The 26,114-nt window shown below is 41.8% G+C and overlaps 1 pseudogene; it reads right to left on the bottom strand.

Moving 5' to 3' along the window:
* Positions 1-20,823: 20,823 nt before the first annotated feature.
* LOC138871348 (uncharacterized) lies at positions 20,824-25,841 on the bottom strand (annotated as a pseudogene).
* Between the last annotated feature and the right edge of the window lie 273 nt (positions 25,842-26,114).

The raw sequence follows: 26,114 nt of genomic DNA, 5'->3' as shown, positions 1-26,114 counted from the left end.
AATTTCAAGCCCTAATTTCCCAACTCTTTCGTTGATTTTTCCACTAATTTCATGATTAAACAATGAAATAATCATCATAAACACAAGATACAAAGCCCAAGTAACTTACCCCATTGAGGATCTTTGATTCCTCTTGAAAATCACTGCCCAAAGCTCAAATCCCGACCAAAAATGGTGAAGAATGACCAAAAATTCGCGGAGGAGCCTTTATATACACTCTGCCCTGCACTTCCGCATCTGCGGTCCCCATCCTCTCGTGAAGACAAGGACATCCGACATATTTCCAATTTATTTTAAGCAATTTAAAGTAGTACAAATTAAGTCATTAAACATAATAAAATCCCAAAATACGGCGAATAATACAATTTGCGGAAACAACACGGCCCGACATCGGGGTGTCACTAGTCATGAGCATCTATCAATACACTACAAGTCTGAAATGTCTACCAAGCTATTACAGAATATCTGAGAAAAAGAAATAAATGAGATAAAGGGGGAGAAACACGGGACTGCAGACGCTAAGCAACTACCTCGTGAACTCCAAAATCCGTCGGGAGCCCTCAACCCTCACTAGCAGGATCGACAACGCCTGAATCTGCACACGGGGTGCAGGGAGTAAAGTGAGTACTCTAACTCAGTGAGTAATAATCATAAATAAAGACTGAAAGCAAGAAATCACGTAAGGCACATTATAGGCTATAAGGAAGCAGTAAAAACCAGTAAAATAGTGAAGCAATAAAGATGTGGAAAATTACTGAGTTCAGTTTAAACTTCATAAAATGCCTTTTAACAATTAATCAAGCAAATGACAGGCAAATAGGAAAGATAAACACATAAAGGATCGCCCCTCGGGCAAGATCATTGAACAACACTAGCCTCTCGGGCTATCTCTCACATCACAATGGGTACCTGCGCTCACTGGGGGTGTGCAGACTCCTGGAGGGGCCCCTTACAGCCCATGCGCAATATCAAGACATCTCGTGGTATCATCACTAGGCTCTTGGCCTCATATCAACAAGCCATCTCGTGGCGTATAAATCTTAGGCCTTCGGCCTCATAATCATAATTAGTGTTTCCTCACAACATAGGCTCTCGACCTTACTCAGTCAGAATCTCACATCCACTCGGGCAATAGTAAAACATAATGCTCAGCCCAAAATATCCTTTAAGTGTTAAAGTCGAGTAAACATGGCTGAGTTATGAAAAACAGTAGAATATAGCATGATTGAGTTCAAGTATAAGGTCAAAACAGTGAGGAAATATCAATAAAAATCCCCTAAGGGTTCAAATAGTTGGCACGAAGCCCAAATATGGCATTCAACCCAAAACATGATGATAGCAATAGTTTTCAGTCAAATACGCGATAAAACAGTCATTCGGGATGGATTGAGTCACAATCCCCAATAGTGCACGACCACACGCTCGTCATCTAGCGTGTGCGTCACCTCAATATAGCACCACAATGTGCAAATCCGGGGTTTCATACCCTCAAAACATCATTTACAATCATTACTCACCTCAATCCGCTCCAACTCTAGCCCGCGACGCCTTTGCCCCTCGAATCGGCCTCCACTCGTGTCGAATCTATCCAAAATCAGAATCACGACATCAAAAATATGCTAAGGGAATGAAGCCCAAGCGAAAAAATCAATTTACAACCTAAATCCCGAAATTACCAAAACCCGAACCTCGGGCCCACGTCTCAGAATTTGATAAAATTCACATCAATAGATTCCTTATCTCCCCACGAGTTCATACATATCAAAAGTACCAAAATCCGACCACAAATGGCCCCTCAAAACCTCAAGTCTAGGTCTCCAATACCAAGCCCTAGTTTTCCCAATTTTAACCCTTAAATTCCATTAATCTCAGCCCTAATATGTGAAATAATACCATAGGAACGAGTTTTAGGTCAAAAATCCTTACCCCAATGAAGTCCCCTTGAAATCCTTCCTCAAAATTGCGACCCACCTATGACTATAGAAATGGTGGAATAGCTCAAAAATTGCGAAGGAAACAATTTATATGTTTGATCGTAGCGGACTCAACCTAAGGAAGAGTGGGCGCTAATACTTTTACCCAATAGCGGTATCGGGGTCAATTTTCCACAGGGAGCTTCAATTTGTAGTTGAGTGTTTGTATGGTCTAGGACTATGTTTTAGCTCCTAATTGATCTTCTAACATTTTTGGTTTTCTTTGACTATCAAATACAATATAGCAACTACAAATTTAAAGCTAAGTTATGCTAAGATATTAATTCTAAGTTATATGCAATATAGAGATTCCTAATGCAAGAATGATGAATATGAGACTTATGCTATAACTGTTGCACTTTTGCACCCACTCTCACACCTCTCGGTAGAGAGAGTGATTTTGCCCAATTGACTCTCTCGAGACCAATTGGGTAGACCAATTTTCCCAAGCAACTCATGGTTCAAGTTGGGTAATTACTCTCTCGAGGTTTAACCCGTTAATTGGGGCTACCATTCTCATGGGTCCATCCCAATTCCTTGTTGGAATTAATCTTGGGGTCGTAGACTCTCTTTCTCAAGAAGAGTCAAGACTCACTAAGCTAGACTTAGTGTTTGCAACCACCAAATCGTAATGAAAATATAAGATTAATCCAAATAACAAATACCCAACATCATTCATGCACTAAACAATCACACCCATTAATTACCCATACTAGGGTTGAGCCACAACCCTAGCTAATGGGTTTAGCTAGCCATAATAGAAACATAAATTGAAGAAATAGTAGATGAAATTGACATAATAATTAGTTACAATGTTAATCTACTCAAATCCACGTTAATACTAGAAGAAATTGCCCTAGGGTCGTGGCATGCATCTACGTGGTCGGGTAGAGATTCCTAATGCAAGAAAGATGAATATGGGACTTATGCTATAACTGTTGCACTTTTGCACCCACTCTCACACCTCTCGGTAGAGAGAGTGATTTTGCCCAATTGACTCTCTCGAGACCAATTGGGTAGGCCAATTTGCCCAAGCAACTCATGGTTCAAGTTGGGTAATTACTCTCTCGAGGTTTAACCCGTTAATTGGGGCTACCATTCTCATGGGTCCATCCCAATTCCTTGTTGGAATTAATCTTGGAGTCATAGACTCTCTTTCTCAAGAAGAGTCAAGACTCACTAAGCTACACTAAGTGTTTGCAACCACCAAATCTTAATGAAAACATAAGATTAATCCAAATAACAAATACCCAACATCATTCATGCACTAAACAATCACACCCATTAATTATCCATACTAGGGTTGAGCCACAACCCTAGCTAATGAGTTTAGCTAGCCATAATAGAAACATAAATTGAAGAAATAGTAGATGAAATTGACATAATAATTAGTTACAATGTTAATCTACTCAAATCCACGTTAATACTAGAAGAAATTGCCCAAAATAGGCTAAAACCATGTAGTCACGAGTTCAGCTCCTATCTGATAAAAAACAAAAACTAAAAAACTGCTCCTAAAAAGTAAAATGTTCTATTTATACTACACAGGAAAAACCGGACAAAAATACCCCTGAGGGCCTGGCGCGGACCACACACAAATGACGCGCGGCCGTGGAGGGTTTTGGGTCTTCATATCTTGCTTCTGGCACTGGGGACGCGGACCGCACAAAAGTGACGCGCGGCCGCGTGAACTTCATCCACGCGGACTGCACTGATTAGGTGTGCGGCCGCGTGGGATTTTGCCTTGAATGATTGAGTCTCTGACACTCTTAGGCGCGGACCGCATGGAAAGGGGCGCGGACCGCGTGAAAAGGAGCGCGGACCGCGCAGCTTGACTTAAAAATGGCATGGCCTCTGAACTTTCCTGTGCGGCCGCGTGACAAAACAGTGCGGACCGCGCAGGTTTACCTTGAAAATGCCCAGCCTCTGAACTCTCCTGTGCGGCCGCGTGACAAAACAGTGCGGACCGCACATGTCATTTTGTTCCCCCCTTTTGTTGTCTTTTGACACTTGGCAGATTTCACTCCTTTTTGAGCCGATCTTTAGTATTTGTCATCTTGTCGCTCAAACCTGCAATCAAGTGCAACTTGTAAGCATTTTGGGACTAATTTATGGCAGTTAATGCACAAAGCTTAGGTAAGAATGGGTATAAAGCATGTAGAAATCACAGTTATCAATGTTCTGGCCCAGAGATTTCGCATCTGCGGCCAAATACTTGCTTCTGCGGTACCGCTTTTACTGTCAATGGACCGCTTCTGCGGTCATCACTTAAACGACCACTTTTCGCTTCTGCGATCCCTTTCCCCGCACCTACGCTATCGCAGATGCGGCTCATCAGCCGCTTCTGCGGCACTAGCCTTCCTAGGCCCTTTTTTCTTCTGCGGCCCTTTTCATCGCATCTACAACACCGCACCTGCGGTCCCCAATCCGCAGGTGTGAAAACACCAGAAGCAGAAAATCTGCAGCTTCACCAAAAATTCCTAACTCTCCGTCAACCATCCGAAATCACCCCGAGGACCCCGGGACCCCAACCAAAAATACAAACATACCCCATAACCTTATTCAAACTTATACCAATCTTCAAAGCATCGCAAACAACATCGAATCAACCAAAACACATCAGATTCAAGCCTAAGTTTTCAAAATCTTCCAAATTCCGTTTTTGATAAAAAATCCAATCAAATCACATCAGAATGACCTGCAATTTTGCACACACATCCCAATGACACAACGGAACTACTGCAAATCTCGGGATTCTATTCCGACTCCTATATCAAAATCTCACCTATCAACCGGAGAACGCCAAAAATCCAATTTCACCAATTTAAGTCTAAATCTACTCCGAACCTCCAAAACTCATTCTGATCACGCTCCTAAGTCCCAAATCACCTCCCGAAGCTATCCAAACAATCGGAACTCACATCTGATCCCTCTAACACATAAGTCAACATCCGGTTGACTTTTCCAACTTAAGCTTTCTCAAAAGAGACTAAGTGTCTCAAACCTAACCAAATCCTTTCCGAACCCATGCCAACCAATCTGATCACTTATAGAACCGATAAACAAAGCAATAAGAAGCAAAAATAGGGAAAACGGAGCGGTAACTCATGAGACGATAGTAAGTGCCTAGTCCAATATATATGGTCTTATTCTTTCTGCCGCAAATTTTAGATTGTTCTTTATGCTTTTTCTCCTGCGTTACTGTTGGTAAATGATATCCCCCTGCAGTATGCCCCCTCCTATCCTTAATTGTGTATTTCTATTTTATTTTCCTCTATATATGTTATAACTGCACAGGTTTATTGGTAGTCTGGTCCTAGCCTCGTCACTACTTCGCTGGGGTTAGGCCAGGCACTTACCAGTACATGGAGTCGGTTGTACTGATACTACACTCTGCACTATGTGCAGATCCCGGAGCAGCAGCCTTCGGACCTTAGCTTGGGTGGCTGCCTTCAGTCCAGTCGGAGATTCTAAGGTAGTCCTGCAGGCGTCCGCAGGCCTTGGCGTCTCCCTCTATCCCTTCATCATGTTTCATTTACATATTTCCCAAACAGTGTATTATTTATTTTTCAGACCTTGTTTGTAGTAATTCTAGACTGTCTGTGAAGCGTGACATCAGTTCTAGGTAGATTTTGCTTAAGACATTGTATTGGATATATATTCAAATGGTTTATCGTTTCTTCTGCTTGCTTTAAATGCATCTCAAAGGTGTAGGGAGCCGGTTGTGCCTAAAGCCAAGACTCTTTTGCCAAGGCCACCTCCACCTTATCATCAAAGGCTCACGAAACAGAAAATTGAGAATCAGTTTAAAAAGTTCATTGACATGATGAAGAGCTTATCCATTAATGTGCCTTTGGTGGAGTCTCTTGAACAAATGCTAGGCTATGCCAAATTCATGAAGGACTTTGTGACAAATAAAAGATCCATGGATTGTGAAACTATCACGATGACCCACCAAGTTGGTGTAATAGTGCATTCAATGGCCCCGAAGCTTGAAGATCCCAGTGCTTTCACCATTCCTTGCACCATTGGGAGTGCGGACTTTGCTAAGGCTCTATGTGATTTGGGGGCAAGTATCAACTTGATGCCCTACTCAGTTTTTAAGACTTTGGGTATTGGGCAACCGAGGCCGATTCCATGAGATTGCAAATGGCAGATAGAACTATGAAGAGACCATTGGGTATTATTGATGATGTTCTTGTCCGGGTGGACAAATTTATCTTGCCAACTGATTTTGTGATCTTGGACTGTGAGGTAGATTATGAAGTTCCAATATTATTGGGAAGACCTTTCCTTGCTACTGGGAAGGCCTTAGTTGATGTGGAAGAAGGGGAACTCACCTTCCGGGTGGGTGATGAGAAAGTGGTCTTTCATGTGTGCAAGTCAATGAAGCAGCCCAATAGTTCTGAGGTGTGCTCTTTTATGGACCTTGTCACGGCAGTGATAATTGATGATACAAGTGCAATGATCAATGTGGAGGACCCTCTAGAGGCCGTATTGTTGAAACTTGATGTAAATGATGATAAAGGCCGAGTGGAGTGTGTGAATGCTTTACATGGAATGGGCTCTTACTCTTATGAGCCTAGGAAACTATCTTTAGACCTTGAGAATAGGAAGACTCCACCAACAAAACCTTCAATTGAGGAACCTCCGGTGTTGGAGTTGAAGCCGTTGCCTCCACACCTCAAGTATGAGTTCTTAGGCCCTAGTTCTACTTTGCCAGTTATTCTTTCCTCTTGTCTTACTAACATGCAGGTTGATGCCACATTGGCGGTGCTTCAAAAGCGGAAAAAGGCAATTGGATGGACTTTAGCTGATATTCGGGGGATAAGCCACGCATTCTGTATGCACAAGATTATTCTGGAAGATGATGCAAAACCCTCCTTGGAATATCAAAGGAGGTTGAACGAGGCAATGCAAGAAGTTGTGAAAAAAGAGGTGATCAAGTGGTTGGATATCGGGGTTGTGTACCCCATCTCTGATAGCTCTTGGACTTCACCGATGCAATGTGTACCGAAGAAGGGTGGCATGACCGTGGTTGCAAATTCGCAAAATGAGTTGATTCCTACCCGGACAGTCACCGGTTGGAGGGTATCCATGGACTACCGTAAGTTGAATAAAGTGACCCGCAAGGATCACTTTCCATTGCCTTTTCTTGATCAGATATTAGATCGACTTGCTGGGCGTGCCTTCTACTGTTTCTTGGATGGGTATTCTGGGTACAACCAAATCTTGATTGCTCCGGAAGATCAGGAGAAGACCACATTCACTTGTCCATATAGCACATTTGCCTTTTCTCGGATGCCTTTTGGGTTGTGTAATGCACCCGCTACATTTTAGCGGTGTATGATGGTCATTTTCACTGATATGGTGGAAGATATTTTGGAGGTGTTCATGGACGACTTTAGTGTTGTGGGTGATTCATTTGAGGAATGTTTGAAAAATCTTGATAGAGTGTTGGCCCATTGTGAAGAAACCAATCTTGTTCTTAATTGAGAGAAATGCCACTTCATGGTGGAAGAAGGAATAGTTCTTGGGCATAAAATTTCAAAGCATGGTATAGAGGTGGACAAAGCGAAAATTGATGTGATTTCAAGGCTCCATCCCCCTACCTTTGTCAAGGGAGTTCGAAGCTTTCTTGGGCATGTGGGGTTCTACCGGAGATTTATCAAAGACTTTTCGAAGGTAGTGAATCCCTTATGCAAGTTATTAGAAAAAGATGCCAAGTTCATGTTCGATGAGAGATGTATGCAAGCTTTTGAACTTCTCAAGCACAAGTTGACTACCACTCCTATTATTACCGCACCTAATTGGAGCTTGTCTTTTGAGCTCATGTGTGATGCGAGCGATGTTGCGGTTGGGGCGGTTTGAGTCAAAGAGTGAACAAAAGGTTTCATCCGGTGTACTATGCGAGCAAGATGATGCTCAAGTGAACTACAAGGAGACTAAGAAAGAGCTTTCGGCTATTGTGTTCGCAATGGAGAAATTTCGGCCATATCTTATGGGTGCCAAGGTCATAGTCCATACCGATCATGCCGCACTCCGGTACTTGATGACGAAGTGGGATTCCAAAGCTAGACTGATGTGATGGGTCTTGTTACTTCAAGAGTTTGATTTGGAGATTGTGGACTGGAAGGGTAGTGAAAACCAAGTGGCGGACCACTTGTCCCGCTTGGAGGAGGAGGGGAGGCCTCGTGATGGCCTAGAGATCAATGATTTATTTCCCGACGGATAACTCCTTTCGGTGTCGGTGAATGGTATGCCATAGTTTGGGAACGTTGCTAATTTTCTTGTGACTGGTATAATCCCGTGTGAGCTCTCTTCTAACCAAAGGAAGAAGCTCAAATGGGATAGTTTGGATTTCTATTGGGATGAACCGTACTTGTTCAAGATTTGCATGGATGGTGTGATCCGAAGGTGTGTCCTAGAGGAGGAGCAATTGAGTATCTTAGAGGCTTGTCATTCCTCTCCCTATGGTGGCCATCATGGCGGGGCGAGGACGGCTTTCAAAGTTCTTAGTTGTGGGTTTTATTGGCCAACTTTGTACAAAGATGCAAGTGAACTTGTGGAAAAAGTGTAACGAGTTTCAAAGAGCGGGTGGAATTTCGAAGAAAGATGAGATGTCTCTCAATACCATTCTTGAAGTTGATATTTTTGATGTATGGGGCATTGATTTTATGGGCCCGTTTGTTAGCTCATGCGGGAACACATATATTCTTGTGGCGGTTGACTATGTTTCAAAGTGGGTTGAAGCCGTGGCTTTACCCAACAATGAGGCCCGAAGTGTTGTTGCGTTTCTCAAGAAGAGCATTTTTACAAGGTTTGGTACTCCTCGTGCAATCATAAGTGATGGGGGGGTCTCATTTTTGCAATAGAGCTTTTGACACTTTGCTTGTAAAGTATGGTGTCAATCACAAAGTTTCTACTCCTTATCATCCTAAAGCGAGTGGCCAAGTAGCAGTCTCAAACAAGAAAATCAAGAGTATATTGTCAAAGACGGTCAATGCAAATAGGACCGATTGGTCAAAGAAGTTGGATTATTCTCTTTGGGCTTATAGGACTGCTTACAAGACTCTGATTGGTATGTCTCCGTATCGGTTGGTGTTTGGAAAAGCTTGCCATCTACCGGTTGAGTTAGAGCACAAGGCCATGTGGGCTTTGAGGAAGCTAAATCTTGAATGGGATATGGCAACAAATCTTCGTGTGGAGCAGCTTAATGAACTTGATGAATTTCGATTCCATGCCTACTCCAGTTCGTCCTTATACAAGGACAAGATGAAGTACCTTCATGATAAATATACTCGTGATAAAGAGTTCAAATTGGGTGAGTTGGTTCTCTTGTTCAACTCTCGGTTACGTCTGTTTTCGGGAAAGCTTAAATCGAAATGGAGTGGACCTTTTAAAGTGGTGTTTGTGACTCCGTTTGGTGCACTTGACTTGAAGAACAAAAATGGGGAGGTTTCAGAGTAAATGGGCACAGGGTCAAGCACTACCTGGGCAAGATTGATGACAGCCACATGGTGACACTTCTTCATCTAAAATGATTTGATGGTAACCTGCATCATGCCGCGACGTTAAATCAGGCACTTCTTGGGAGGCAACCCATGTGTCTTTCTTTTTGTTTTTCTTTGATTCTCTTTGTAGTGTAGGATTTATATTTGGACTGACTGGTTGTGAGATGTTGTAGGATTGTTTTGATGCAGTGCAAGACCAAGTTGAAAAATGATCACTCTCTGAGATTTTCAATACGGACCGCACTTCATTTTGTGCGGCCGCACATGCATCTTTGCGGGGGCAAGAATTCAATGAGGACTGCAGAGTGATTTGTCAAAAGTGAGGAGTATCTGAAGTTTTCCACCGCGGCTGCATTGCATTTTGTGCGGTCCGCGGTAGACCATTGCGGCCACACTGGATTTCTTGCGGTTCGTAGTGGCCAACCTCCCAGTGCTTCATGTTTCTGAGCACCGCGGACCGTGATGCCATTTTGTACGGTCCGCGGTGGGTAGGTGAGATGGGCCCCAAGTCCTTTTTCTATAAATAGGATCTAAGGCCCTCATTTCAAACTTTTCAACCTTTTTACTCTCAGAGCTTCAAAATTACCGTTCATCCCTCTAAATTGCACGAATTTAACTGCTAAGGCTTGTTAATCAAGATTGCATCTCACTTCTTGTAACTTTAATTCTTTCTTAGTTATTTAATTTTGTTATTTTCTTTGAACTTTTATTTTTCTTCCTTTTCTTCCCGTTTTTCTTTCAATTCTGCAGCAGAGGTTAGTTTAATCCTATTTTAATTAGGACTAAGTAGTTAAAACACTGAAATAAAAATTTGGCCTAGGCGTTGTCCTAGGGAATCATTAATAGGTGAAAATTTGGACTAAAAATGTGAAAAACTTGAACCCTAGGTTGGTGTTGCAGCTGGGCACTCAATGCGGACTGCAATGCATTTTGTGCGGTCCGCGGTGCTTCTGTGCGGTCCACAATGCTATTTTGTGCGGATCGTAGTGGTTGATAACTAGGAATTTTGATACATTTTATACTCATTCATGCTTAAGTTTTGATTAGAAATGTGTACAAAATAGTCCTAAAGGCTCACAAGTTGTGCTTGATTGCAGGGTTTGATCAACAAGACGGCTCAAAAAAGGAGTGAAACTTGCACAAGTATCAAGACAAGACAAAGCTCAGGCAAAACAAGGCCAGTGCGGCCACACACCATTCTATGCAGCCCGCATAAGTGAGGTTCAGAGAGGCTGCTATTCAGGCAAAAAGGCAATGCGGCCGCACGAGGTTTTGTGCGGTCTGCACTGGGATCAATGCGGCCACACTCGATTTAGTGCGGTCCGAAGAACCAAGGTTTAGAGAGTAGCCAGTTCCAAGTTTGAAGCCCAATGCGGTCCGCGCTCCATTTCATGTGGACCATACAAGAAACCATCGCGGCTGCACTCGATTTTGTGCGGTCCGCATTGCCCAACTTCAGAGAACCGTTTATTCAAGTTCAGAGCCCTAGTGCGGCCGCACGTGATTTTGTGCGGTTCGCACTATCCCCGCCGGGGTATTTTTGTCCATATTTTTTAGATTAGTATAAATAGCTTCTTTTCCCATTTTTAGGTCATCAGACAGTTTGTACTGAAGTCTGCGCTCGTGACTTCGATATTTTTAGCTATTTTGAGTAAATTTAGCTTTATTTCAACATTGAATCTTCAAGTTTAATTTAGCAAATAATTAATATGAGTTTTTCTTCATCTATTTCTTTGTTTTCTTATCTAATTATGAGTAGCTAGACCCATAAGCTAGGGTTGTGGCTCAACCCTTGTGTGGGTAATTGACGGGTCTTGTGTTTTAGGGTTTGATTGACCATGGATGTTTGATATTTGGACTAATTTCATTGATTGCTGAATTAATGGTTGCAAACACTAGTTTGTGTTTAGTTGATTTTGGCTCTTCTTGAGAAAGAGAGCCTAAGTCTCTGAAATTGGTCCAACAAGGAATTGGGGCGTACTCAAGAGATTGATAACCCCAATTAAAGGGTTAAACCTAGAGATAGTAATACCCGACTTGAACCTTGATTGCTTGTGCAAATTTGCATACCCAATTGGTCTTGAGAAAGTCAATTCGGGCAAAATCACTCGATCTACCGAGTGTAGAGTGAGTAGAATCGTGCAATGGTTATATCATACTCCCTAAATGTGACAATCATGCCTTAGACTCAAGTATCCGTCAATTGATCACCTAGGCGAAAGTCACTACCCTAGTGCCTTTTATCCATTTGAACAACTCACAATAGTTTAATCTTAGCTTATTTTAGTTTAATTGATCATTGTAATTCTATACAATTAGAAGTAAATCAAAACCCAAAATGTTTAGAAGTGCAATTAAGAGCAAATACACATTTTCACTTTAGATAGACACCCGACTCCAACTTCTAGCTCCTTGTGGAAATCGATCCCGACCTTCATCGGGTAAAAGCTGTTTCGACCTCTCTCGCTACTCAATAGTAGTGCAAGATTAGCCAAGATCACTTTTTGGCGCCGTTGCTGGGGAGCTAACGGTTTTGGCTATCTATCTAGATAGATTTGTGTATTGTTCTTCTTTCCTTCTTTGTTACTAATTTGTTTGTGTCACAACTTCAGGTACAAAATGGTAGTGAACTTAAACAATGCACCTCTTGGAGATCTTCATCCGGGGGAGGAAGTAGATGATAATGTTGAAGATGAGGTCCCTGTTGTGCCTCACAGACAAAGGAGAGGCTGCCAGGCCAATGATAATATTCCAGACCCTCCCCCGCCACCTCCAAGAGTGGCTCCTAGAGTGCTTCTGAACCAGGGCTATGCAAGTGCTATTGTGCCACCCCGAATCCGATCAGGCAATTTTCAAATAACCAATATGATGCTAACTTTGCTAGAGCAGTGTGGGTATTTCATGGGCACTGCAAATCAAAATGCTTACAAACATCTCAAGGGGTTCGTGGATACATTGGGGGAGCAAGCAAACTAACGTGTCTGAGGATGCTCTCCGGTTGAGACTCTTCCCATTTTCACTTAGAGGGAATGAACTTGATTGGCTTGAGCGACTTCCCAACCATTCCATCACTACTTGGGATGAGTTGGCGGATAAGTTCATTGCGAAATTTTTCTCATCGGGGCATATGGCTGCATTGAGAGATGAGATCTTGGCGTTCAAGAAAGAGCCCACAGAACCTTTGTATGAGATTTGGGAACGCTATAGAACAATGGTGAAGGAATGCCCCAACAATGATATAACTAAGGCGATAATCTAACAAACCTTCTACCGGGGCATTAATACAACAAACCAATACATAGTGAACCAACTTGCTTGGGGCAACTTTATGAAGCTGTGTTATGATGAGGCTTGTGACATTCTTGACGAAATGGCTGACACTTCTTCTGCGTGGCAAAGTAGAGCCAACGTGCCCCAGGGTGACCCCACGGTCACTCATTTGTACAAGGAGTTACATGATCATGGGCAGGCTATAGCTGAGTTGACAACTATCATGAACCAACTAGCAAAGGCACAGTTGCAACAAGTTCAAAATCCTCGCCAAGTGAATGCCATGGAGGGTGTTAACATGCTTGTCAACAAAAGAAGACAAAGAGATCAACAGAACCAAGGGAATTCGGAGCAATTTTACAATGATTGTGGTGGATTCAAGATGATGGTTTTGATGGACAAAGTGAAGAGGTGCAATATTTGAGTAATTATCAAGGCCAAAGGGGCAATTCTTCCAACCAACAACAATGGAGACCCCAAGGCAATTGGGGCAATCAACAACAACAAGGCAATGGTAATTGGGGGAATAACAACCAAAACTCCAACTGGGGCAATTAGAACAACAATCAAAACAATCAAGGAAATTGGAATGGTAACAACAATTGGGGTGGTAACAACAGTCAAGGTGGATGGAATAATGGAAACCAAGGAAATCGGGGGCAAGGCTTTCAAAGGCCCCAATGTACCAACAACCGAACAATCCACCCCCATTTCCATCTCAAGGTCCCAGTTCTTCTAGCAATGATATGGGGAGAATTGAAATGATGTTCGAACAGATGATGAAAAAGAGTGCGGATTCCAATGCTCAGTTGTCTTCCCACAATACCTCGATTCGGAATTTGGAGGTTCAGTTGGGCCAAATCTCACAGTTCTTGAATACTTGCCCTAAGGGTGCTCTACCAAGTGATACGGTAGTGAACCCGAAGGGTGGGAACAATCATGTTATGGCGGTGACTACAAGGAGTGGACGAGGCAGTGATGTGAATGCCTCCAAACAAAAGCAAGTTTTGAGTGATGATGTTGAGTTGCATGAAGATGAAGTTCTTTTGGTGGTTGAAAATGTAATTGATGATAATGTGAATGAAGAAGTGAGGATTGATATTCAAGATGCTGAGGTGGAAAACCAAAATGATGTGAACCCATCTAGGGAACACATAATAGACATGCCGGAATCGGTTGTGCCTAAAGCCAAGGCTCCTTTCCCAAGGCCACCTTCACCTTATTCTCAAAGGCTCGTGAAGCAGAAAAATGAGAATTAGTTTAAAAAGTTCATTGACATGATGAAGAGCTTATCCATTAATGTGCCTTTGGTGGAGGCTCTTGAACAAATGACGGGCTATACTAAATTCATGAAGGACTTGGTGACAAATAAGCGGTCTATGGATTGTGAAACTATAAAGATGACTCACCAAGTTAGTGCAATAGTGCATTCAATGGCCCCGAAGCTTGGAGATCCTGGTGCTTTCACCATTCCTTGCACCATTGGGAGTGCGGATTTTGCTAAGGCTCTATGTGATTTGGGGGCTAGTATCAATTTGATGCCTTACTCAGTTTTCAAAACTTTGGGTATTGGGAAACCTAGGCTTACTTCCATGAGATTGCAAATGGCGGATAGAATGATGAAAAGACCATTGGGTATTATTGATGATGTGTTTGTCCGGGTGGACAAATTTATCTTGCCAGCTGACTTTGTGATCTTGGATTATGAGGTGGATTATGAAGTTCCTATTATTTTGGGGAGACCTTTCCTTGCTACGGGGAAGGCCTTAGTTGATGTGGAAGTAGGGGAACTCACCTTCCGGGTTGGTGATGAAAAAGTGGTCTTTCATGTTTGCAAATCAATGAAGCAGCTGAACAGTGCCGATGTGTGCTCTTTTGTGGACCTCATCACAGCAGTGATAGTTGATGACACCAGTGCAATGATTAATGTAGAGGATCCATTGGAGGCCATATTGTTGAATCTTGATGTTAATGATGATGAAGGCCGAGTGGAGTGTGTGAATGCTATACATGGAATGGGCTCTTACTCTTATGAGCCTAGGAAGTTATCTTTGGACCTCGAGAATAGGAAGACTCCACCAACAAAACCTTCAATTGAGGAGCCTCCAGTATTGGAGTTGAAACCACTGCCTCCACACCTCAGGTATGAGTTCTTAGGCCCAAATTCTACTTTGCCAGTTATTCTTTCCTCTTGTCTTACTAACATGCAAGTTGATGCCACATTGGCGGTGCTTCAAAAGAGGAAAAGGCAATTGGATGGACTTTAGCTGATATTCGGGGGATAAGCCCCGCATTCTGTATGCACAAGATTATTGTGGAAGATGATGTAAAGCCCTCTTTGGAACATCAAAGGAGGTTGAATGATGCAATGCAAGAAGTTGTGAAAAAGGAGGTGATCAAGTGGTTGGATGCCGGGGTTGTGTACCCCATCTTTGATAGCTCTTGGACTTCACCAGTGCAATGTGTATCGAAGAAGGGTGGCATGACCGTGGTTGCAAATTCACAAAATGAGTTGATTCCTACCAGAACCGTCAACGGTTGGAGGGTATGCACGAACTACCGCAAGTTGAATAAAGTGACCCGCAAGGATCACTTTCCTTTGCCTTTTCTTGATCAGATGTTAGACCGACTTGCTGAGCGTGCCTTCTACTATTTCTTGGAAGGGTATTCTGGGTACAACCAAATTTTGATTGCTCCGGAAGATCAGGAGAAGACCATATTCACGTCCATATGGCACCTTTGCTATCTCTAGGATGCCTTTTGGGTTGTGTATTGCACCGGCTACATTGCAGCAGTGTATGATGGCCGTTTTCACCGATATGGTGGAAGACATTTTGGAGGTGTTCATGGACGACTTTAGTGCTATGAGAGACTCATTTGATGAATGCTTGAAGAATCTTGATAGAGTTTTGGCCCAAATCTTGTTCTCAATTGGGAGAAATGCCACTTTATAGTGGAAAAGTGCATAGTTCTTGGGCATAAAATTTCAAAGCATGGTATTGAGGTAGACAAAGCAAAAATTGATGTGATTTCAAGGCTTCCTCCCCATACATCTATCAAGGGAGTTCGAAGTTTTCTTGGGCATGCGGGTTCTACCGGAGATTTATCAAAGACTTTTCGAAGGTGGTGAATCCCTTATGCAAGTTGTTGGAAAAAGATGCCAAATTCGTGTTTGATGAAAAATGTATGCAACCCTTTGAACTTCTCAAGCATAAGTTGACCACCACTCCTATCATTACCGCACCTAATTGGAGCCTGCCCTTTGAGCTCATGTCTGATGCGAGCGATGTTGCGGTTGGGGCTGTCTTGGGTCAAAGAGTGAACAAAATGTTTCATCCGGTGTACTATGCGAGCAAGACAATGAATGATGCTCAAGTGAACTACACGGTGATCGAGAAAGAACTTTTGGCTATTGTGTTCGCAATGCAAAAATTTCGGCCGTATCTCATGGGTGCTAAGGTTATTATTCATACCGATTATGCCGCACTCCGGTACTTAATGAAGAAGAAGGATTCCAAAGCTAGACTGATGCAATGAGTCTTGTTACTTCAAGAGTTTGATATGGAGATTGTGGACCGGAAGGGTAGTGAAAACCAAGTGGCGGACCACTTGTCCCCCTTGGAGGAGGAGGGGAGGCCTCATGATGGCCTAGAGATCAATGATTCATTTCCGGACGAACAACTCCTTTCGGTGTCATTGAATGATATGCCATGGTTTGCGGACGTTGCTAATTTCCTTATGACTGGTATAATCCCATGTGAGCTCTGTTCTAACCAAAGGAAGAAGCTCAAGCGTTATAGTTTGGATTTCTATTGGGATGAGCCATACTTGTCCAAGATTTGCACAGATGGTGTGATCCGAAGGTGTGTCTCGGAGGAAGAGCAATTGTGTATCTTGGAGGCTGGTCATTCCTCTCCCTATAGTGGCCATTTGGCGGGGCGAGGATGGCTTCCAAAGTTCTCAGTTGTGGGTTTTATTGGCCAACTTTGTACAAAGATGCAAGTGAACTCGTGAAGAGGTGTGACAAATGTCAAAGAGCAGGTGAAATTTCGTAGAAAGATGAGATGCCTCTCAATACGATTCTTGAGGTTGATATTTTTGATGTATGGGGCACTGATTTTATGGGCCCGTTTGTTAGCTCGTGTGGGAACACATACATTCTTGTGGCGGTAGACTATGTTTCAAAGTGGGTTGAAGTCGTGGCTTTGCCCAACAATGAGGCAAGGAGTGTTGTTGCATTTCTCAAGAAGAGCATTTTTACAAGGTTTGGTACTCCTCGTGCAATCATAAGTGATGGGGGGTCTTATTTTTGCAATAGAGCTTTTGACACTTTGCTTGCAAAGTATGGTATCAATCACAAGGTTTCTACTCCCTATTATCCTCAAGCGAGTGGCCGAGTTGAAGTCTTCAATAGGGAAATCAAGAGCATATTGTCAAAGACGATCAATATAAATAGGACCGATTGGTCAAAGAAGTTGGATGACGCTTTTTGGGCTTATAGGACTGCTTACAAGACTCCGATTGGTATGTTTCCGTATCGGTTGGTGTTTGGGAAAGCTTGCCATCTACCAGTTTAGTTAGACCACAAGGCCATGTGGGTTTTGAGGAAGCTAAATCTTGAATGGGATATTGCAGCCAGTCTTCGTGTGGAGCAGCTTAATGAACTTGATGAATTCTGATTCCATGCCTACTCCAGTTCTTCCTTGTACAAGGACAAGATGAAGTACCTTCATGATAAATATGCTCGTAGCAAGGAGTTCAAAGTGGGTGATTTGGTTCTCTTGTTCAACTCTAGTTACGTCTATTTCCGGGAAAGCTTAAGTCAAAATGGAGTGGATCTTTTGAAGTGGTGTGTGTGACCCCGTTTGGTGCACTTGATTTAAAGAACAAAAATTGAGAAGTTTTCATAGTGAATAGGCATAGTGTCAAGCACTACTTGGGTAAGATTGATGACAACCATGTGGTGGCACTTCTTCATCTCAAATGATTTGATGGTAACCTGCATCGTGCTGCGACGTTAAATTAGGTGCTTCTTGGGAGGCAACCCATGTATTTTTCTTTGATTTACATTGTAGGATAGGATTTATTTTTGGACTGACTGGTTGTGAGATGTTACAAGTTTGTGTTAATGCAGTGCAGGACATGGTGGAAAAATTGTTCAAGTCTCTGAAGTTTTCAATGCGGACCGCACTACATTGTGTGCGGCCGCAAAGAACTCAGTGCGGGGGGGGGGGGGGGGCACAAAATTAGTGCAGACTACATTGATGAAGGATGAGAATACCAGCTCTCTGAAGTTTGCCACCGCGGCCGCATTACATTTTGTGCGGTCCGCGGTGGACCACTGCGGCCACATTACATTTTGTGCGGACCGTAGTGGTTACCTTCTCAAACTTTGCATCTATGTGGTGCGGACCGCATTGCATTTTGTGCGGTCCGCATTGGGGTAGGTAAGCTGGGCCCAGTTCCTTTTCTGTAAATAGGGCCTGAGGCCCTCCTTTTACACTTTTCGATCTTTTAACTCTCAGAACCCTAAAAAAATCACTGTTCAACGCTAATCTTGCACAAATTCATCTGCATATCCTCGATTAATCATCAGTCACTCTCATATCTGGTAACTTTTACTTCTTTTTGATTGTTTGATTTGATCATTGTCTTTTAATTTTTGTTTCCTTAGCTTCTCTCTTTTTCTTCCCGTATTTCTTTTAATTTGGTAGCTTAGGGTAGTTAATTTCTTGTTAAAGTTAGAATTAGGTGTAAAATTGGACTAAAAATCAGTGGAAATTATGCGGTCCGCAGTGCTCTTGTGCAGTCCGCAATGGAATTTTGTGCGGACCGCATTGCTACAAGTCGTGGAATCTGATCATTGAGGACCGCAGCTGCATTGCATTTTGTGCGGTCCGCGGTGCCTCAATGCGGACCGCATTGGCATTTTGTGCGTTCCGTGGAGCGATTGTTCAGAGAGTGGGTAGTTTGACCCCCACCTCTGTGCGGACTGCATTGGCATTTTGTGCGGTCCGCACTCTGCAACATTTGATATTGTCTGCAACATTTTATTTCCTACAGCTGTGAACTTCACTGTCTTTCTGGATACTAACAAGCTTAATGACTGATGATTGCAGACAATGGTGAAACAAAGAGGCAAGGGTTCTAAACAAGCTGGTAGAGGAGAACCCCCCCGGGGAGGGAAACAGAAGATGCTAAGATCCCCGAGCCTGGCAAAACATCAAAAACATGAGGAAGCTCATTAAAGCTGCTGATAGGGCCATTGACCAGTTTGGGAGTGAATACGAGCCCTCTCGGGATATATCTTCAGACTCAATCCCAGAGTACATCCCTGACTGGTCGGAGAGAAACAGATTAAGAGACACTCCTCCACTTTCCCCCACTGCCCAAATGTCAGTAAATGTATCTTCTGGGTTGTCTGAGGGCTCAGCTGAAGGCAATGGGGATGAATACTCCACCTCTCCCACAGCTTCATTATCCGGAGAGGGTGCAGTAGGAGAAGACGAGCCAGCAGGAGAAGAAGAGGTAGTAGGAGAAGGGGGTGAACCTCAGGTGGGAGGAATTGCTAGAACTAGAAAACCGGAGGTGTGGCAAGACCGGTTTGTGAGTGAGGTGGCCTACCATAAATTCAGAGAATGGTGGCCTGTGAGGAAATTGATTATGGAGAGGAGTTTTGTTGATAGAGACCTCTTGCCTCACAACCCCAATATGAGAAGACAGTTTAGAGAGAGAGTGGGTTGGGAGTATTTCTTAAACAACTATGAGGATGCAAACGAGCACCTGGTCAAGGAATTCTACTCCAATGTTGCCCACATCAAGAAGGGCACCAAAGTGATCAAGGTGCGCAATTTGAAAGTGCTGTTTAATGGGAAAATAATAAATGACTACTTGGGCTTCGATGAGGAGGATGAGTCGTTGTATTTGGCAAAGATGGAATTAGGTGAGGAGGTCCGTCCTTGGTTGGCACAGTATCTGGCAATCCCAGGTACCACCCCGATTGGTTGAATGCATGAGTGAAGATTTTGAGAAGAAGTTTGAATTTCGAGGCCAAGGGTTGGGAAACATTTGTGTGCAGTAGATTGGACCCCACTACTCATGACAACTCACTCCCTTTTCAGCGGGCAGTATTGGTAGCATCAATCATGGCGGGGTACCCGATTAACGCCGGGAAGGTGATGTCTCGGGTGATTACATAGGTAGGCAGTGAAGGTGACAGAAACTACCCCTTCCCCAGCTTCTTAACCATGTACTTCACAGACCTAAAGGTAGAAAAACGGCCATTTGATATCAAAGTGAAAGCAAAGGCCCCATTCTCATGGTACAACATGTAGGGTGATGACAACCCTAAAAGCAAGAACTACAAGGGAACAACCACTACTGTAACTGGCCAGTCTGAAGAGCCAGTAGTGGTAGTGGCTCCTACTCAGCCTTTGTCCATGATAACAACTAGGTCGGGAATCCAAATTAGAGTAAGAATTTGAGAAGTAAATGCGGAAGCAATAACAACAAGGAATTGAACAACTAGAATTAAAGAGATGAAAATAAAGGATATGGGAAGAATTCAAGGAAAGAATTCCAAGAACTTCCAAGAACGTAAGTTCTATAGCCTTGACAAGATCAAAGTAACAACGTCTTGATTTATGGAAGAAATCAAACGCCTTTACTTAAAAAGCAAATCAAAACAATAGATTCGGATCTTGACCACTTTACGAGTAACTTGAGACAACAATTAATAACTAGTATTAATCGCCTTCTAAGAATACCACAAAGGAATCAAAGATATCATAAAAGAGAAGTAATCTTACTACCTTGAACTAAGAACTAGTAAAGGTTGAAAGATAAATCTCAAAGCACAAGTAACAAAGGTTCAAAAGAACTCTCAAAGTATGATATACTTAATCAATAAATGTTGTGTCTTATGAATGAGAAGAACTCCTTATTTATAGGAGTTAAAAGCACTTAAAATAATGTAGGGGGTTGCTAAAAAGTCATCTAAATTAGGTAGGGGGCTGCTAGGGGTCACAATAGCCATCAAACTTAGGTAGGTGGCTCCTAAGGGGTAACAAAAGCCATCAAAATTAAGTGGGGGGCGGCCAAATCCTTTTGGGGCAGATTTGGGCCTTAAAACTATTAGTTTGGGCCATTGGTTTGGACTCCAATTGGGCTCCTTTTGAAACACCCCTTTTGGACCTCTTTTAAGGTCATTTTGAGCCCTATTGGTGGACTTCAAGGGCTGATTTGGTAACCCAATCTTCCTCCTCTTGGACTTCAATTTGGACTACCAAATAATTGTAAAACTTGGACAATTCATCTCCTTTGGGCTTGAGCTCTTCCTCTACAATTAAAAGCTTCTTTATTTGCCATTGAAGTCTAGCAACCTTAGCTTGCAACTCTTTAGCTTGAGATCTTGTAAATGGCCTTGGAGCTTCCAAAACTCTATCATCTCTATCATTGTCCTTAACTATATCCTTGTTCTTGATGCTATCATTCCCCCCTTCTTGAAAAGAATTCGTCCTCGAATTCGATCCTACATCAAACAAAGATAAGTCAGCAACATTAAATGTGGCACTTACTTGGAACTCACCAGGAAGGTCCAACTTGTAAGCATTGTCTCCAATCCTTTCAAGGACTTGAAATGGGCCATCTCCTCTAGGATGCAACTTTGACTTCCTTTTGGAAGGAAATCTCTCCTTTCTAAAGTGAACCCAAACTAAATCTCCAGGTTTAAAAATAACTTGCTTTCGTCCCTTATTCTTTCTCAAGGCAGTTTGCTCATTTTTCTTCTCAATTGCAAGCCTTGTTTGTTCATGAATTTTTTTCATCATCTCAGCCTTTGTCCTACCATCAAGATTAGCAATATCATTAGTTTGTAATGGTAATAAATCAAGGGGAGTGAAGGGATTAAAACCATAAACAACCTCAAAAGGAGACATACCTGTAGAAGAATGGATTGTTCTATTGTAAGCAAATTCAATCATAGGTAAGTGATCTTCCCATGAAGTTAATTTACCTTTCAAAACAGCCCTCAACATGTTTCCTAAGGTTCTATTAACTACTTCAGTTTGTCCATCAGTTTGTGGGTGACAAGAAGTAGAAAACAACAATTTAGTACCTAACTTCCCCCAAAACACACGCCAAAAGTGGCTCAAAAACTTAGCATCCCTATCACTAACAATAGTTCTAGGTATACCATGAAATTTGACAACCTCTTTTACAAAAAGATCAGCAACATGTGAGGCATCATTAGTCTTTAAACAAGGAATAAAATGAGCCATTTTGGAGAACCTATCTACCACAACAAATATACTATCCTTACCATATCTTGTTCTAGCCAAACCTAACACAAAATCCATGGAAATATCAATCCAAGGTGAAGTAGGAACAGGTAATGGTGTGTAAAGACCATGTGGCAACACTTTAGATTTAGCTTGTTTACATTCCAAACACTGTGCGCACATTCTTTCAACATCTTTTCTCATTCCAGGCCAAAAGAAATTTTCAGCCAGTATGTCTAGTGTCTTTGGGACTCCAAAGTGTCACATAAGCCCTCCACAATGTGCTTCCCTTACAAATACTTCACGTAAAAAGCAATTAGGAATACACAACTTATTTTCCTTAAAGAGAAAGCCATCTTGGAGGTTAAACCTCTCAAAAGGACTCAACTTACAATCTGCAAAATTTTTGCCAAAATCAACATCATTAGCATAAAGTCCCTTGATTTGATCAAAACCCATTAATTTAGAAGTCAGGGTAGAAACTAAGACATACCTCCTTGAAAGTGCATCAGCAACAACATTTTCTTTCCCTTGTTTGTAAGAAATTACATAAGGAAACGTTTCAATGAATTCAACCCACTTAGCATGCCTTCTACTAAGCTTACCTTGACTCTTCAAGTATTTCAAGGATTCATGATCAGTTTTAATGACAAACTCTCTTGGCCACAAGTAATGTTGCCATGTGGCTAAAGCCCTTACCAAAGCATATAGCTCTTTGTCATAAGTGGAATAGTTCAATGTGGCTCCACTTAACTTTTCACTAAAGTAGGCAATATGTTTAGAATCTTGCATCAAAACAGCACCTATTCCTTTGCCCGAAGCATCACATTCAATTTCAAAAGATTAGAAAAATCAGGCAATTGTAACAATGGAGCAGAACATAACTTTTCTTTCAACAAGTTAAAAGCATCATCTTGTTCTTTTCCCCATTTAAAAATCTTATCCTTTTTAATAACTTCAGTTAAAGGAGAAGCAATGGTACTAAAGTCTCTCACAAACCTCCTATAAAAACTAGCAAGTCCATGAAAACTCCTAACTTCAGTTACACTCTTAGGTTTAGGCCATTCTTTTATTGCTTTGATTTTCTCTTCATCAACCTCAACTCCTTTAGAACTAACTACAAAACCCAAGAAAATCACACGATCCACATAAAAAGTACACTTTTTAAGATTAGCAAATAAAAATTGCTTTCTAAGAACTTCAAAAACTTGTTTTAGGTGTTCTACATGCTCTTCTAAAGTGTTAGAAAAGACCAAGATATCATCGAAGTACACCACAACAAATTTTCCATGAAAATCCTTAAAAACATGATTCATTAATCTCATGAAAGTGCTAGGTGCATTAGTCAAGCCGAAAGGCATAACTAACCACTCATAAAGCCCATATTTGGTCTTAAAAGCAGTTTTCCATTCATCTCCAGGATTCATTCGAATCTGATGGTAACCACTTTTTAGATCAATTTTAGAAAAGATTTTGGATCCATGTAATTGATCCAACATGTCATCAAGACGAGGAATAGGGTGGCGATACTTTACCGTAATCTTGTTGATTGCTCTACAATCCACGCACATCCTCCAAGTTCCATCCTTTTTTGGTACCAATAGGACGGGAACCGAGCAAGGGCTCATGCTCTCTCTCACAAAACCTTTCTCAAGCAACTCCTCAACTTGCCTTTGAAGTTCTTTTGTCTCTTCTGGATTACTCCTATAGGCTGGCCTATTTGGGATTTGTGATCCAGGTACAAAATCAATTTGATGCTCAATGCCACGTAAAGGTGGCAATCCATTAGGAATATCTTCTGGAAAGACATCTTCAAAATCCTGCAAAAGAGAAGAAATACTACTTGGCAAAGAAGAAGTTAGCAACTCAGAATTAATCAAAGTCTCTTTGTAAGTAAGTAGTATTATGGGCAGCCCCTCTTTTCTTGCATTTAAACACTCTTTGGTTTTTATATAAAAACTCTCTTTTTTTCTTTCCTTAACCTCTTTCCTCTCACCAAGACTGTCTATTTTTTCATTCAAACCCTTTTTTATCTCTTCTCTCAAATTGCTGCCCTCTCTCTCTTTCTCTCGGCCATCTCTCTTTTTTCTAATTCTTGGCCTTCTTTCTTTTCTTTTTCCTCAAGCTCACTTTTTATCTCTCCCCTTGGTTTTCCCATTGTTTCTCTTAATCTCTTTTGATCTTCAAACACTTGAGAAGGAGATAAAGGTGCAAGAGTAAATTTCCTGCCATTTAGTTCAAGAGAATATCTATTCTTTCTTCCATCATGAAAAACATTCCTGTCATACTGCCAAGGACGACCCAGTAAGATATGACAAGCTTGCATAGGTATTATGTCACAAAGAATATCATCCTCATATCTACCAACATTAAATGAAATCATGCACTGTTTGTTTACCTTTAGTTCACCACTATCATTTAACCATTGGAGTCTATATGGAGTAGGGTGTTTCATGCATGCAAGTCCCAATTTTTCCACAAAGTATGAACTCACCACATTAGCACAACTACCACTATCAATGATCATAGAGCAAGTTTTTCCCTTTATCCCACACCTAGTATGGAATATATTCTCCCTTTGTTCTTCACTATTGCTTGCCAAATTGATAGTCATAATCCTTCTAACTACCCCAATCATGCCCTCATTAGGTAGTTCTACATCATCTTCATCACTCACATCTCCCTCTTCTTCTCCCTCACCTTTTTCACTCTCATATCCTCCATCTTCTCTAAGAATGATGTTTCTTCTACTTGGACATTCATGCATCATATGTCCCCTTCCTTTACATTTATGACATTGAATAGAACTAGAAGGTGTAAAAGGTTTAGGGTTAAAGGTTTTACCTCCCTCTTTGTTCTCAAATTTACCTTTACCCTTGTCTTCTTGAGGTCTAGAAGAACTCTTCATCTCATGATATGGCCATGGCTTCTTGGAGATGGTGCTTGTCCGACCTTTCCACGAGCTAGTCTGCTTTCTTTTATTTTGATTTTCTATCTTTACACACAAATCAACTAACTCATCTATTGTTACATATTGTTGTAATTCTACTACATCAGCTATTTCCTTATTTAAACCATTTAAAAACCTAGCCATTGTAGCCTCTTCTTCCTCTGTACAATTAGCTTGGATCATAGCCATATCCATAGCCTTAAAGTACTCATCCACAGACATGGACCCTTGCTTCAATGTTTGAAGACGTTGTTGTAGCTCTCTTTGAAAGTGTGATGGCACGAATCTCTTCCTCATCACCCTCTTCATCTCAGCCCAAGTAGCAACTGGTGCTTGTCCTTCTTGCAATCTGTCCCTAGCAAGCTTTTTCCACCAAATAGCAGCATAGTCAGAAAACTCAACAACAACAAGTTTAACTTTCTTACCCTCAGAGTAGTTGTGACAATCAAAGATGGCTTCAACCTTTCTCTCCCAATCAAGGTACAAGTCTGGGTCCCTTGCTCCCTTGAATGATGGCATCTTCATCTTTATACTACTTATATTGTCATCTTCTACTCTACCTCTTTGTCCCCTCCTATCTCTTCCCACCCTATCAAAATCAATATCATTAAAATCATCTATAGGGTTTTCTTGATTTACAATGGGAGCATGGGGTACATTTCTCCTAGCTTGGGGTCTAACATTATTTTCCCTCCTAAGTTCAGCTATTGTATCATTTTGATCAGCAATGGTATCCCTCATCTCTTGGAGTTGCAAATTCAACCTTTCAAATTGTTGATGCATAGCTTGCAAGGTAAAATCATTTCTTGCTTTGATTTCAGCTTCTTGGAGAACCCTTCGTTCATCATCACTACCTGTACGCGACATCTTTAAAAAAAAGTGTAAACTGTATCACAAAAATTAGCTCTTTTTTTCTCGGAATAACCTTTGAACATTACTTTGTAGATTTATAATTAAACCCAACTCGTATGAAATTCTTAGTAGTAAAATTCAAATTTTTGGGGAACTAATGAAAGAAAAACCAAATCCTAGAACTATTAGGCTCGGTTGAAACATGACGCGAACAAAAAGGAAAGGATTATATGTTTAGATTAGAAAGAGTAAGAAAATCTAGGATCCCCTCTTCTTG

The sequence above is a fragment of the Nicotiana sylvestris genome, chromosome 6 (assembly GCF_000393655.2).
Source record: "Nicotiana sylvestris chromosome 6, ASM39365v2, whole genome shotgun sequence".
In the NCBI taxonomy this organism is placed as follows: domain Eukaryota; kingdom Viridiplantae; phylum Streptophyta; class Magnoliopsida; order Solanales; family Solanaceae; genus Nicotiana; species Nicotiana sylvestris.
Note: the sequence above shows the minus strand (reverse complement) of the source record. Positions and strands in the feature narration are given on the sequence as shown.